This window comes from Bos grunniens, chromosome 9 (genome assembly GCF_055505025.1).
Source record: "Bos grunniens cultivar Pamir isolate PY7600 chromosome 9, Bosgru_T2T1.0, whole genome shotgun sequence".
In the NCBI taxonomy this organism is placed as follows: domain Eukaryota; kingdom Metazoa; phylum Chordata; class Mammalia; order Artiodactyla; family Bovidae; genus Bos; species Bos grunniens.
Window position 1 is genome coordinate 96,883,536 of NC_141173.1, and position 13,164 is coordinate 96,896,699.

The following is a 13,164-nucleotide window of genomic DNA, read 5'->3' on the forward strand; positions in this document are numbered from 1 at the left end:
TTGGAGTGTGTTTCATCTGACCCAACCTCCGTTAATCCTGTTCAAAGTTTCAGATCAAACTGAGCAGACATCCCCTGTTCACCATGAAGAAGCAATAGCAAGCGAGAGGAGGGTGGAGAGGAGGCATGAATGCCTAGGATCCCAGGATGGAGTGAAGGACAGAGGTCCAGAGGGTGCCCATTGCCAGGGGTCCATGGCTGGAAAGCAGAGACCATAATAAGCAAATGGAACCCCCCAGTGGACGCCCTTCCCAAACCTCAGCTAATCACCAGTTTCAACTCGTGCTTTTGGTTGTTCGTGTTCTCACTATTATAAAAGATGAGTGAGGAAAGCTTCCATCCTTGACTCCTGTTAATTCTACCCTCTGCAGTCACAGTTTTTCCATCTAAGAATAGACACGAACATCCCAGCGCCCTCTTCTGAGAGTGCATATAGATGTCTGTGTTCAGCTAGCGAACAGTCATATAGTGTGATTTTTCTCATGTCGTTACATAGAATTATGAAAACTTTGGCACTAAGGAAGCTCAGTGTTTGGTGAAAGTCCAAGAGAAAAAAAGATAGCAAAATGTAAAAGTTCCATTTTCCCTTTTCTCTCCCACTTTATGAGGTTGCTTGTTTTTCCTTCTATTCATCATTCTTTAGTGACTGTTTATTTAATCACCATGTCTCCCAGTGGTGAAGCCAGGAGACCTCAGGCTCCATAATGAGGGTGGGAATTGACATATAATTTCCAGATACCCATACTGCACCAAAAGAGCCACTGGGATGCCTAATATCCCCATAAGTCACATATCTGAGGGCCCAAATCCTTATTTCCTGGATCGGTAAAGTGAATTTGCTCAAGAAATTCTTTCCAACACCATAGCGAAGTCCCTCCTCCAGTTCAGCCAAACAGTAGGCTCACAAGGCAAAGGACTGAACCTCAGGGGCTGGAGGGAACTGAAGGAAAGAAGTTGAAAATTGGCAGAAGTCAAACATTCTCATTGGCCCTGGGTTCTCAGGCCCACAGACATTAAGTCACAAGTTCATGGTCAAAGGGCAGAGCAGAGGAAATGAAAGTCAAGAAGCCAAAGTGTTATCACTTTATTCTATTCCATTAAGCTTAAAGCGATATGCTTTATTTCCTGATTTTGCTAAACAAACTGCTTTTAGAGCTCACGTTGTATTTGCTTTCTTTATTTCCAATTTCCCATGGATATTTCAATTCTCTGGATTAATTTGATGGTGCCAGACCAACACTATGAAACCAAATAGGCATGTATAGTGATTGGCTCCCAGAAAAGTGAAACAGTAGTTCCCATCTTCATCAATATTAGCATATAATATTATTTTTAAAATATGAAAGGTAGAGAAGGAGAAAAGTTTGCCTGAGAGCAGTAGTTCCAGAGAGAAATTCAGGGATGAGAGATATCTGGGTAGAGGATCAAGTTCTAGGCCCTTTTGTTTGCCCTGAATCCCCCTCTTCCCGAATGGCTCTGTGGTAAAGAGTCTGCCTGCAAAGCAGGAGACGGAAGAGACACAGGTTTGATGCCTGCGTTGGGAAGATCCTGTGGAGGAGGAAATGGCAACCCCACTCCAGTATTCTTGCCTGGAAAATCCCATGGACAGTGGAGACAGGTGGGCTACAGTCCATGGGGTTGCAAAGAGTCAGGCATGACTGAGGACACAGACACACACACGCGCACACACGCACGCAGACCTGTCCCAGGGGCAAGCAGCCAACCACTCGTGCAGTGGGGTTGGTCCTTTATCTGTTCAGGCAGGGCCAGTGCATTTTGTCCCGAGTAGCATCTTCTCTAAGGAACAGTGTTTCCGTGCAAAAAACAAAACAAAACAAAACAAATAAACAAGGACTGTTTATCCTTTCAAAATATGGACAAAAAGAAAGAGGGAGGAGTTGAAGGCTTTGCAAGTGAGAGCCAGGTTTCTGCATTTTATGTTAAGAGTTTTTAAAAGATACTACAATCTCAGTATTGTGTATTATCAAGCAGGTGACAATCAGTATTATTTCCATTCTCATAGTATATAAGGACAGCCCCAACCTGTGCACCTCTGATCCCAGTGGAGCTATGGAGTTGTTACCTTCAGGCAGAAAATCATCATGTCTATGGACTAAATGATGAATAAATAAAGTGATATATATATGTGTGTGTGTGTGTGTGTTTGTGTGTATGTTTGTGTATATATAATATATATATATACCACTTTTAATGTTTTTCCATGCTTTATAAATAATAAAATGCAAGTTTGTAGAAACATCACTGAATTCATATCAGATTTTATAGTTATATTTGTTTCAAAGATTTGACATTACAAAAAAAAAAAAATACAACTGCCATAAAACTGATTAACTGGAAATGTCAGATTTCTTTCTTTGCTTTTAATCAACTTGATTGCAATTCTGAGTTCCCATCCCTCTGGATCGGCAGGAAATTCAAGCCGTTCTTCTCCAGGCTCCCCTCATCCACAAGCAGTGCTAATGTTATATCTTAAATTCTTATGCATTCTCCCCAGTGATTTTGTTAAGTATGGAAATCTTCAGTGAGTTTTGGTACCATCAGGTGCTGGGGACCAAGTCCCACTGGGAACAAGTGTCTGAGGGCTGACACCTGTCAGGACCAGGACCCTAGAACCCCTTCTATGCTGGGCCTCAAACAAGAAGGAGGTAGAATATACAGAGGAACAAACTTCATATTTCTATCAATTATTCTACAATCATCTTGTATCAGGGTCTAACTAGAAAACAGAACCCACACAATAATTTTAACAGAAAAACTTTAATATAAAGCATTATTAACTATAACAGGAGATTAAAGGGATAAATAGAACTCTAAACTATGAAGGGATAAAGAGAACTTCATCCATGGGATGAAGAAGGGCCTTCCACAGGGGTGCTGGTAGACCGCACTGTGGGCAAGGAACTGCAGCTGGATTGGCAAGCAGGGAACACCCCACCAGGATGCAGGAACCTGAAAGCTGAGAGGCCAACCACTGGGGTGTCTGTTAGACCCACCAGCAGGGATGCCTCTGAAATGCAATGTCTAGCAAGGTGAGCATCACTAGACGTTCCTCCCCTTGTGTCTTCTTCCTGCCACAGTATGATTTAAAAAAAAAAAAAAAAGAATCACACCAAAAAAGAAAAAAATCATACAAGTACAAGGAAGTGCTATTCGTCCTGCTTTACTGTCAGCCTAGCACTCTACCAACAGAGCATTAACCACGTGCCAGCTGCTAAGCAGAGATGCTCACAGGGCCCAGCTCCACAATCACAGGGCAAGCAATAAAGGGTGGGTCTAGTGCCAGGCAGAAATAAAGAGACAATGGGCACATGTATAAAGAATCCTGGAAAGGTCTGTGTTCAACAAGACCTCCTGTCCACAGCAACTGGGAACTCATGATCAACATTAAATGATAGTAAGCTGCCTGCCCTTCTGTTATCGGTTTGAGAGGCCAGGATTCCATCTTGGGTGGGTGTCATTCTATGGACCACAGTTCCCCCATCTTCCAGAAGGACCTAGTGCAGAGACTCCTCTTTACTTTCCCAGGACCCAGTCCACCCTCCCTCCAGAATCTAGCCTTGTCACCTAATGCCCAAGAACCCAATACATGTAACAAATCCTCAATGGGACGATTAAACTTCCTACAAAGTCTATTTGAGGTTTGAAAGGCAAAGAATGTAAAAATTCATATGCCATACCACTTAATCAAATTTTCAGTGAAATTTTTATTAAACCTCTTTTTTGATAAAGTTGTGTATATAAACATAGCTTCCAAAAGTATTTCACATGCTGGAGTATATGCTTCTCTGACAAGAAATAAAATTTAATTTTGTTGAACCGCTGCAGCTGTCCACAAAGAACACATTTCATGATTACATACTATTACCTACCTACCCATATGTATCAGATTAGTTCTGATGAAAGTAAAATAAATTTTGGCACATTTGATTATTTGAAAAAAAAAGTCTTCAGTGAGTTACAAAATGGTTATGAATTTTACTGAGAGAAATAAATATTATAAATAACAAGAACAAATCATTATTTGCAAACAACATAATCCTATACTATGAGGAGTAAAATTTCAGATTAAAAAATTAGGATTAGGGGTCTTCTCTGGTGGTCCAGTGGCTAAGACTATGCCCCCAGTGCTGGGGGAAGGGAAGCGGGTTTGATCCCTGGTCTGGGAACTAGATCCCACCTGCTACACTAAAAGGTCCTGAATGCTGCAACAAAGACCTGGTGCTGCCAAATAAAGAAATAAAAATAAATATTCAAATTAAAAAAAAGTTAGGATTAATGAAGTTTCCAGTGAAGTGATCAGAAGTGAGAAAACACTTAAATAATTTTCCCATGCATCAGCAAAAATGTATATAATGCAAGGGAAAAAGACATTCCACTAGGAAAATATCAACAATGGCATTTTAGAATAAAGAATTTCTATACCTTTCTGAAGAATAACTAGTGTCTAAGAACATAATCAAAGATCTTTTTGTAAGCTGACAGCACTCAGATCAGTGTCTGACCCATAGCTGACTCAAAAATATTTACTGATTTGACCAGAGTTGAAACCCTAAGACATTTTGGTAAGCTGATTGGTTTACCCAATCTTATTTGGAGATACACACAGTTACATGTCAAGTCTGCTGAGCTTTATCCAAAGAGCTCTATGCTTATTGATTTTGGTATCTAATGGCTCTGCTTGGTTCAAGAGAACCATCCAGGGGATGGATTGGAACAGCACATCTGTGTGATAGAGTGCTGTATCCAGCAGATGTGCCCCCAAAGCCCAGTCAGGCTGGAGCAATTGCCTGGCAGAGTGGTATGAGTTGGTGAGGAGGAGGGAAGGCCAAGCTGCAAAGAGAACCAAGCTTGGTGAATATTACAGGAAGCTGGTGGAAAGCCCATCTAATCAATGCCTACACACACTCACGTGCTGCAGAGTGAGGGGCAGGGGCTGACCATCCTCTGGACTAAATGTGTCTAGGACTTCCCTGGCGGTCCAGTGGTTAAGACTATGCCTGCTAATGGAGGGGATGTGAGTTCAACCCCTGATCCAGGAAGATCCCACGTGCCGAGGGGCAATTACACCCGTGAGCCACAGCTACTGAGCCTGAGCTCTGGAGCCCGTGACCCGCAATGACTAAAGCCCTGCACACCCTACGGCTGGTGCCCTGCAGCAAGGGAAGCCACCACAATGAGAAGCCGGAGCACCGCAACCAAGAGCAGCCCCCGCTCGCCACTAGAGAAAGCAACGAAGACCCAGCACAGCCAAAACTAAAAATCAAGAAATATTTCTTTAAAATGCATCTAGTCATAGAGTGTGAAGGTGCTAGTCACTCAGTCGTGTTCAACTCTGTGCGACCCCCTGGATGTAGCCCTCCAGGCTCTTCTGTCCATGGGATTCTCCAGGCAAGAATACTGGAGTTGCCATTCCCTTCTCCAGGGGATCTTCCCAACCCACGGGTCAAACCTGCATCTCCTGTGTCTCCTGCATTGGAAGGTGGATTCTTTGCTGCCTGAGCCACCAGAGAAGTCCAGACACAGGCAATAGTTAGAACATGGGTGAAACTCTAGATTCCTCAGAGCTTCCCCATCTATGAGGAGAGATCGAGGTCACATCAGTTATAAGAACTGCTGCCCTGGTTGTGGCCTGCCTTGGTCAGTCTGAGACTCCTGGTCCTCCAGCCCTTCCCCATGCCTGCTATTTACTCTGCCTCACTCCCCAGCCCTGATATTTCCTCCACCCCCTCCATCTCTGCCACGTGCTGTGGGACCCTGCCCAGAGCAGTGGGGCTCTCCTGGTGTCCCAGCAAAAGGAAACAGAATGCCTCACCACCCACTTGAGCTGCATATGGCTGAAAATACTAGACAGATTCCAGGGTTCTTCAAGCCTTGAAGGTGAAGTCACTCAGTCGTGTCCGATTCTTTGTGACCCCATGGACTGTAGCCTACCAGGCTCCTCCGCCCATGGAATTTTCCAGGCAAGAATACTGGAGTGGGTTGCCATTTCCTTCTCCAGGAGATCTTCCCAACCCAGGGATTGAGCCCAGATCTCCCACATTGTAGGCAGACACTTTACCATGTGAGCCACCAGGGAAGTCGGTCTCCATGCCTTACAGAGATTGTTAATAAGAAAGCTTCCAGGACCAGATCAGGTAACCAGGGAGACGAATCCCAGCATCCATGGTGAAACCCGGAAGCACCTTTCCCCTCCGGTGATGGAGATGTTCCCACCCTGCCTGGCCCCTCTGCAGACTCGCGCAAACACCTCAGCCTCTCGTCAGTGTACCAACAAACCCAAACTCCACCATGGTCTCCACCCAAATTCTATCTCAGGAGGCTCCTCATGGGTGGGGGTTCCAAGAAGAAGCTGAAAGGATTGGCCTTGCTTCCCCCATCCCACCCCACAGTCAGCAGCAGCAGCCCTTTCCCATATTCTTTGATAAGTAAAAGAAATAACATCTCGATCTTGTATACAGTACTACGCAGCTGGAAGGCATGTCCCAGCCTTACACCCTTTTATTAGCTTATGGCTATCTTCATCCTACATGAAATCCTGGCATCTCTGCCTCCAAGGATTCCCACCACCAGACAAGCTCCAGTGGGGCTTGTCCAATTCTAGTGGTAGATTTGGGGGAATACCTCAAAGCTATGGTTTTTCCAGTTCAATTCAGAGTTCAGTCATGTCTGACTCTCTGTGACTCCATGGACTGCAGCACACCAGGTTTCCCTGTCCATCACCAACCCCTGGAGTTTGCTCAAACTCTTGTCCATCAAGTCAGTGATGCCATCCAACCATCTCATCCCTGTCATCCCCTTCTCCTCCCACCTTCAACCTTTCCCAGCATCAGGGTATTTTCCAATGAGTCAGTTCTTCACATCAGGTGGCCAAAGTATCGGAGTTTCTGTTTCAGCATCAGTTGAGTTGGACCATAAAGAAAGCTGAGTGACAAGCAATTGATTCTTTTGAACTGTGGTGCTGAAGAAGATTCTTGAGAGTCCCTTGGACAGCCAGGAGATCAAACCAGTCCATCCTAAAGGAAATCAGTCCTGAATATTCATTGGAAGGATGGATGCTGAAGCTGAAGCTCCAATTTGGCCATCTGATGTGAAGAGCCGACTCTGATGGAAAAGACCCTGATGCTGGGAAAGATTGAAGGCAGGAGGAGAAGGGGGTAAAAGAGGATGTGATGGTTGGATGGCATCACTGATTCAATGGACATGAGTTTGAGCAAACTCCAGGAGATGGTGATGGACAGGGAAGCCTGGCGTGCTGCAGTCCATGATGTCACAAAAGAGTCAGACACGACTGAATGACTGAACAGCAACAATTCAGTTCCTCAGAGTCACACCAGCACCCTCAGCTCCTGCAGCCTGATCCCCACCATCCACAGCAGATCCTTCCTGAACAGCAGGGAGGCGGGAAGGCGGTGGCCTCCCAAGTGCTCTTCTTCACGCTGTTTCCAAGGTGAACTTTCTAATAAGAAGAATTTTATGTAATAAAGAGCTGGAGAACAATGGATATTTACAGAAAAAGAATTTTGAAAGAGTTGCTTGTATCTGAATTTCCATTTGGCATTTAGAGCAAGACCCATTAGGAAAATGGGTTGTCTGACTTTTATCCAAAAGGAGGATATGAATTATTTGGAGAGGTTTTTGGTTAGATTTGCGGGGGTTGGGTTGGTTGTACATTTGAGGGGGAGTGAGTTAGCTGGCTCAGGGCATTGGCATTTTAAATGATGGAGACTAATTCAGCTTTGACAGCAAATTCACCCATAGGTGCTGACTTGAAGGAAAAAAGAAAAAAAAAAAACAAGCAAACAAACACAATGACTCAGGACTTAAGAGTCTAGAAGAGAATATAAAAATATCCAGGCATATCTCTGTCTCCTGGCACAGACATTAAGGGATTATTTTCCCTTGAAGTATTCTAAAACACAAAAAGGAAAGGAAGAGAAGGAGGGAGGAAAAAGGAAAGGAAGGAGGAGAAAAGAAGGAAATAAGGGAAAAAATGATTTGTGGGATTTCTTTTTGGACAGGGGTGTGGGGACGTCTTCAAAAAACATTAGTGAAATATATGTAGGTTCCAAAAGCATAGACAGATGTTGGAGGAGGATTAAGAACTTAGTTATTTGCTGTTTTGAAACTTTAGTTGTGTTTAGAATAAACATAGAAAGAAAGAAGGAAGGAATTGGATCTAAATTTGGAATAGCTAACTGGGTGGTATGGTCGGAGCGATCCCATGGACTGCAGCACGCCAGGCCTCCCTGTTCACCACCAGCTCCCGGAGCTTGCTCAAACTCATGTCCATTGAGTCAGTGATACCATCCAACCATCTCATCCACTGGCATCCCCTTCTCCTCCTGCCTTCAGTCTTTCCCAGCATCAGGGTCTTTTCCCTGATGTTCTTCACATCAGGTGACCAAAGTATTAGAGTTTCAGCTTCAGCATCAGTCCTAACAATGAACATTCAGGACTGATCTCCTTTAGAGTGGACTGGTTGGATCTCCTTGCAGTCCAAGGGCCTCTCAAGAGTCTTCTCCAACACCACAGTTCAAAAGCATCAATTCTTCGGTGCTCAGCTTTCTTTATAGTCCAACTCTCACATCCATACATGACTACAGGAAAAACCATAGCTTTGACTAGACAGACCCTTGTTGGCAAAGTGATGTCTCTGCTTTTTAATATGCTGTCTAGGTTGGTCATAACCTAGACGTCTGGGTCTTACCTGCATTCAGTGAGGGAGGCTGATGATGACTGAGGAACCAAACATAATGAGTGGACAAACCACATGATCTCCAGGAGTCTACTTCAGTAAGAGCACGGGAAAGACAGCTCTGAGAAAGTGACATTTGATCAGACATTTGACCTGACCCCATGGCGACAGGCACTGGACAGTGTGACAAGCCCTTCTCACAGGTCAAGTTAATTTTGTTTCCAGCTCTACACCAGCTTTTCCTATTTCCTCCTAGTGTCCGTGGATCACAGGTATTAATGGCAGTGGCAGTGCCGCCAAGATGGTTTTCTCAGGAAACAGAATGAATACAGATGAAGAGGAAAACATTTCCATTGCACATTCAGGAAGACCAAGGTGGGGTGGAATTATCACCCCCAAGGAGAGGCTCCTGAGCTTGACTTTCATCACCGACAAGGTCATCATGCTTCTTTGCAGTCCTTGGTTTGAGACAGTAAATGAAGTCTGCACCCAGAGGACAGACAGGCGCTTATGGGACTTAGCAACCACAATCCTTTCCCTGGGCAGCTTTTTGAGCTCATGTCTATGCTAGAACTGGCCTGAGGGGCAGTTGTGTGCACCCATAATATACCCAACATCACAGTCTCCAGTGGCCACCAACCCCCAGCCCACTCATTCTTGTGGTTGGGTTATTCCTGGTGTCCAATATCTATTCGCCCTGCTGGCAGTGTCTTATTCCACTGTTCTGGGCTAATTAGAATAATCAAAGCCTCTCTCTTCTAAACACGAGCCACATATCATTAAATCAGCATCAAGCTGGTCTGGGCGCTTATCATCAGCTTTCCACATTCCTCTTTTTTCCAAACTTTAGGTCGAGATTGCTGCACTCCTTTCAGCAACATGTGATTTTTGGAACTGTGACAAAAAAGGAAGTCTAAATAGGCTTCCTTGGCTGCAGCCCGGGAGAGCCCAGAAGGAAATGGAATAATGAACCGTGTGCTGTTAGTCAGCCTGGGTTTGTTACCAGGTCCAAACATAGCTTTTGCCTTTTATGGTATTTAGATCATATCAATGACTTAAGTTCAATAGCCTAGTCCAGCCCCACTTTCTTTCTGGGAATCTTCTGCCCAAAGGCAGTTTTCTATTAACACAATGGGGCATGTTATTGGGCCATTGTTCACAGATAATTCACCGAATTGTTCCTTATTAACTCTCCTTAGATTGCTTTCAAATGACTTCTATTTGCCAACATAGGTAATATATATTTCATTCCTCTTCTACATATTAAAATATTGTTATTTCCCATATAATTTGGATCCTAAATAGTTTTTTTTCCAAGTATTATTATCACTTAACACTCAAGGAATACCCCATAATAATAGCAAACTCTAAAAGAGCACTTATTATATGTTCTGGGCACTGTTCTAAGAACTTCACATTTATGAACTCATCAAATCCCCTGACAACTCTCTAAGTTAGGTATTATAGTATTTTACAGATGGAGAAACTGAAGCACAGAGAAGTTAAGGAACCTGCCCAGGGTCACATAGCTAGTAGGGCTGGGCCCATAACAGGTCTAATGCACTTGTTCCTTGGCACTTAGACTTAATCACAAGATCTCCCATTCTTCTTGTCCAAGTTTAATGATCATCAAATTCGCTACTTATCTCTTCTCTGAAACAGGAGAAATAGGTCGTGCCCTTCAAAATGGTAAACATAGTCAAAATGTCATCCCCTTCAGATTGACTGCTTAAATGGGGATTGGTTGTACCTCAGCTCTTCCAAGAGAACGGGTAGTTCCCTTACAGAGAAATGACTCAGATGCATTAGCTTTTCCAGGCCACTGGGCTACTATTTAACTCATTAACATTCAGGAGACTTTTGTATCCGAATTTTCTAGCTCGGTGCACCAGACTTTTAAGGCTGTAACTAGCTTCCCTTTCTTTTCTCATCCCTTATTCTTCCCTCCCGTGTCACTGACCTCCTGCAGCCTCCTTCCCACACTTGTGTTCATGCCTTTAGCCCAGAACACCCTCCTCCCTCCCCCAACTTTTCTTTTTTAATTAATTTTTGTTTTTCTCCAATTTAGACATGTATATAACTTTAAAATAAAAAATAGTTCTAAAAGCTTACAATAAAGGAAACCAGCAGCTCCCTACCCCATCTTTCCCCATCCCCAAGTCTTAGGGACTTTCAACTCTTTTAACTGTGTCTTCTCCATATCTCTAAATAGCATGTGTGTCAAAGGGATTAGGATTATATTCCTTTTCACTTAAATCAAAAACCTTTCTACTTTGACTTAAATAAATAAGGCATTTAATTCACACAAAAAGAAGCTCAAGGATTTCCCCAATGGTCCAGTGGCTAAGACTCCACACTCCCAATGCAGGGGGCTCAAGTTTGATCCCTGGTCAAGGAATTAGATCCCACATGCCACAACTAAAGATCCCACATGCTGCAAGGAAGATCAAAGATCCTAGGTGCTGCAACTAAGACCAAAGCAGCCAAATAAATTAATTAAATAAATATATTTTTAAAAATTAAATAAGCTCAGGCATAGACATTCCAAGGCAAGAATAATTTCAACAGGTTCTTCAGAAACCAGGCTCCTTCCACCTTTCTGTTTCAGCATCCTTGCTGGTGACATTCATCTGCATGGTCAAAAGATGGCTGCTGTGCCTCCAACCATTGTGTCTACATTCCAGGAAAAAAGAATGGGAAGGACAAAGATCTCTCTCCCAGTAAGGCTTCAAGGACTTCTGCCTATGGCTTCTTCAGTGTTTTCAAAGTTATTGCTTATAAAGGTTTGGGCGAGGGGGGAGTTTTCTGCTCTTCTTATAGTATCTGTATTCCCTCAAGTTCTTTTTTCTGTTCATGTCTTTGTCATTTGTTTGTTACCGATCTGTCTTTAACATTGGAAACTTTCCCGTGCATCTTGCAATCTTTGCCTGCTCTTCCTAGTTAAGAGTAAATCTCAAATGAAGTGGTTGAAATAGCTCTATGTGGGCAGGATCCGTGAGACAGGGGACCCCAACGCAGGCAAGCTGGTGTGTAGTCATCATCTGACACACGTGATTGTCAGTATCTGAAGGTCTTTTCTCTTGAGCTGCTTAGTTTCCCCAGAGAGAACTCCTCCAATATGCTGTTTAGGGTGCATAAGCTTGGTTGCCAGCATTAGAAACATGGGTAGAGAAGGTTCTAGGGCACCTCGCTGCGCAGCATGTAGCCCCCAGCCTTAACTGTGCCTGGCGTCCCTGAGTCCAGAGCATGTGTGATGAAACATCTGGTGGACTGTGGCCACCATACTGCTCAGCTGTCAGACGACCAGCAGCCTGAGCACAAGACGGTAACCAGCCTGGGCGTCACGGCTGATCGGGTGAAACGAGGGGAGAGAGTTTCCATGCTCACCAGCAGAACTAAACAGCCTTCCCACAAGAAAATAAACAATCCAACTTTTTCCATTTGTAGGAAAGAGCAAAGATGGCTTTGTCAGTCCGCGGTATCGAGTATGCCGGTGAAAATTACCTCACTGACCCACCCTTGTTACAGCTGAAAGTTGGAGAGGTGCCCCTGTCAGGGAGCAGGCCAGGGCCGGTGTACCCACACCCGTACCCGCACCCCAGCCCCTGGTGTGGCTTGATGTGGGTGTTGGGGGGAACAGAGCCCTCGATCCTGGCCTCACCCATGCCCACCACGGTCCCTGGAGCCCACCAGCTCAGGCTGAGCATGGTTTCAAGGAGAGAGATATCAACACATGGTCATCTTGTGATTACAACACCAGGTTCCAAATGCAAATCCTTGGGCACCCACCACTGTCAAACAGATTGTCCCTAAGTATTCGTTTAACACATTCATTGAGGCCCACACTGAGTGATTTTCTATCATTGTAAGTGTACACGTGAACAGGCTCATGACGAGCTCATTTCCATAGGCCAACACAGAGTCAGTGTTTTGGGGCGGTGGGGGGTGGGGAACTTGGCAAGCTTCTCACTTTTCTGTAGTTCTTTTTTTCTTTAAGTTTTTGGGGGGGACTTTCAGAATTACATGATTGCAGAGGCAAATAAAAGGGGTCTTGATTTAGGAAAGCTTAACCAATTCTCAGGGCTTCCCAGGTGGCGCTAGTGGTAAAGAATCTGTCTGCCAAGGCAGGAGATGCAGAAGACTCGGGTTTGGTCCCTGGGTCAGGAAGATTCCTGGAGTAAATGGCAACCCACTCTAGTATTCTTGCCTGGAAATTTCCATGGACAGAGAAGCTTGGTGGGCTACAGTCCAGGGGCGGCAGTTTCCACTGGCCTTGTCTTCCAGCTGATAACCTCGAGGGCACCCCCAGATCACGAAAATACAGGGACAGTTGGCATCATGGTGGCGTTGCTTCCATCCCACCTCACCCCCTCATCCCAGGGCACCCCCACCTGGGGAAGCAGGGCCCACATGTGTCCAGTGATGAAAGGACTTACTTCCATCACAGGT

General features: G+C 44.6%; 1 pseudogene; it reads right to left on the minus strand.

Annotated features, from left to right (window-relative positions):
- Nucleotides 1-11,628, minus strand: part of LOC147366423 (small ribosomal subunit protein uS11 pseudogene) — a 30,814-nt pseudogene extending 19,186 nt beyond the window's left edge.
- Between the last annotated feature and the right edge of the window lie 1,536 nt (nucleotides 11,629-13,164).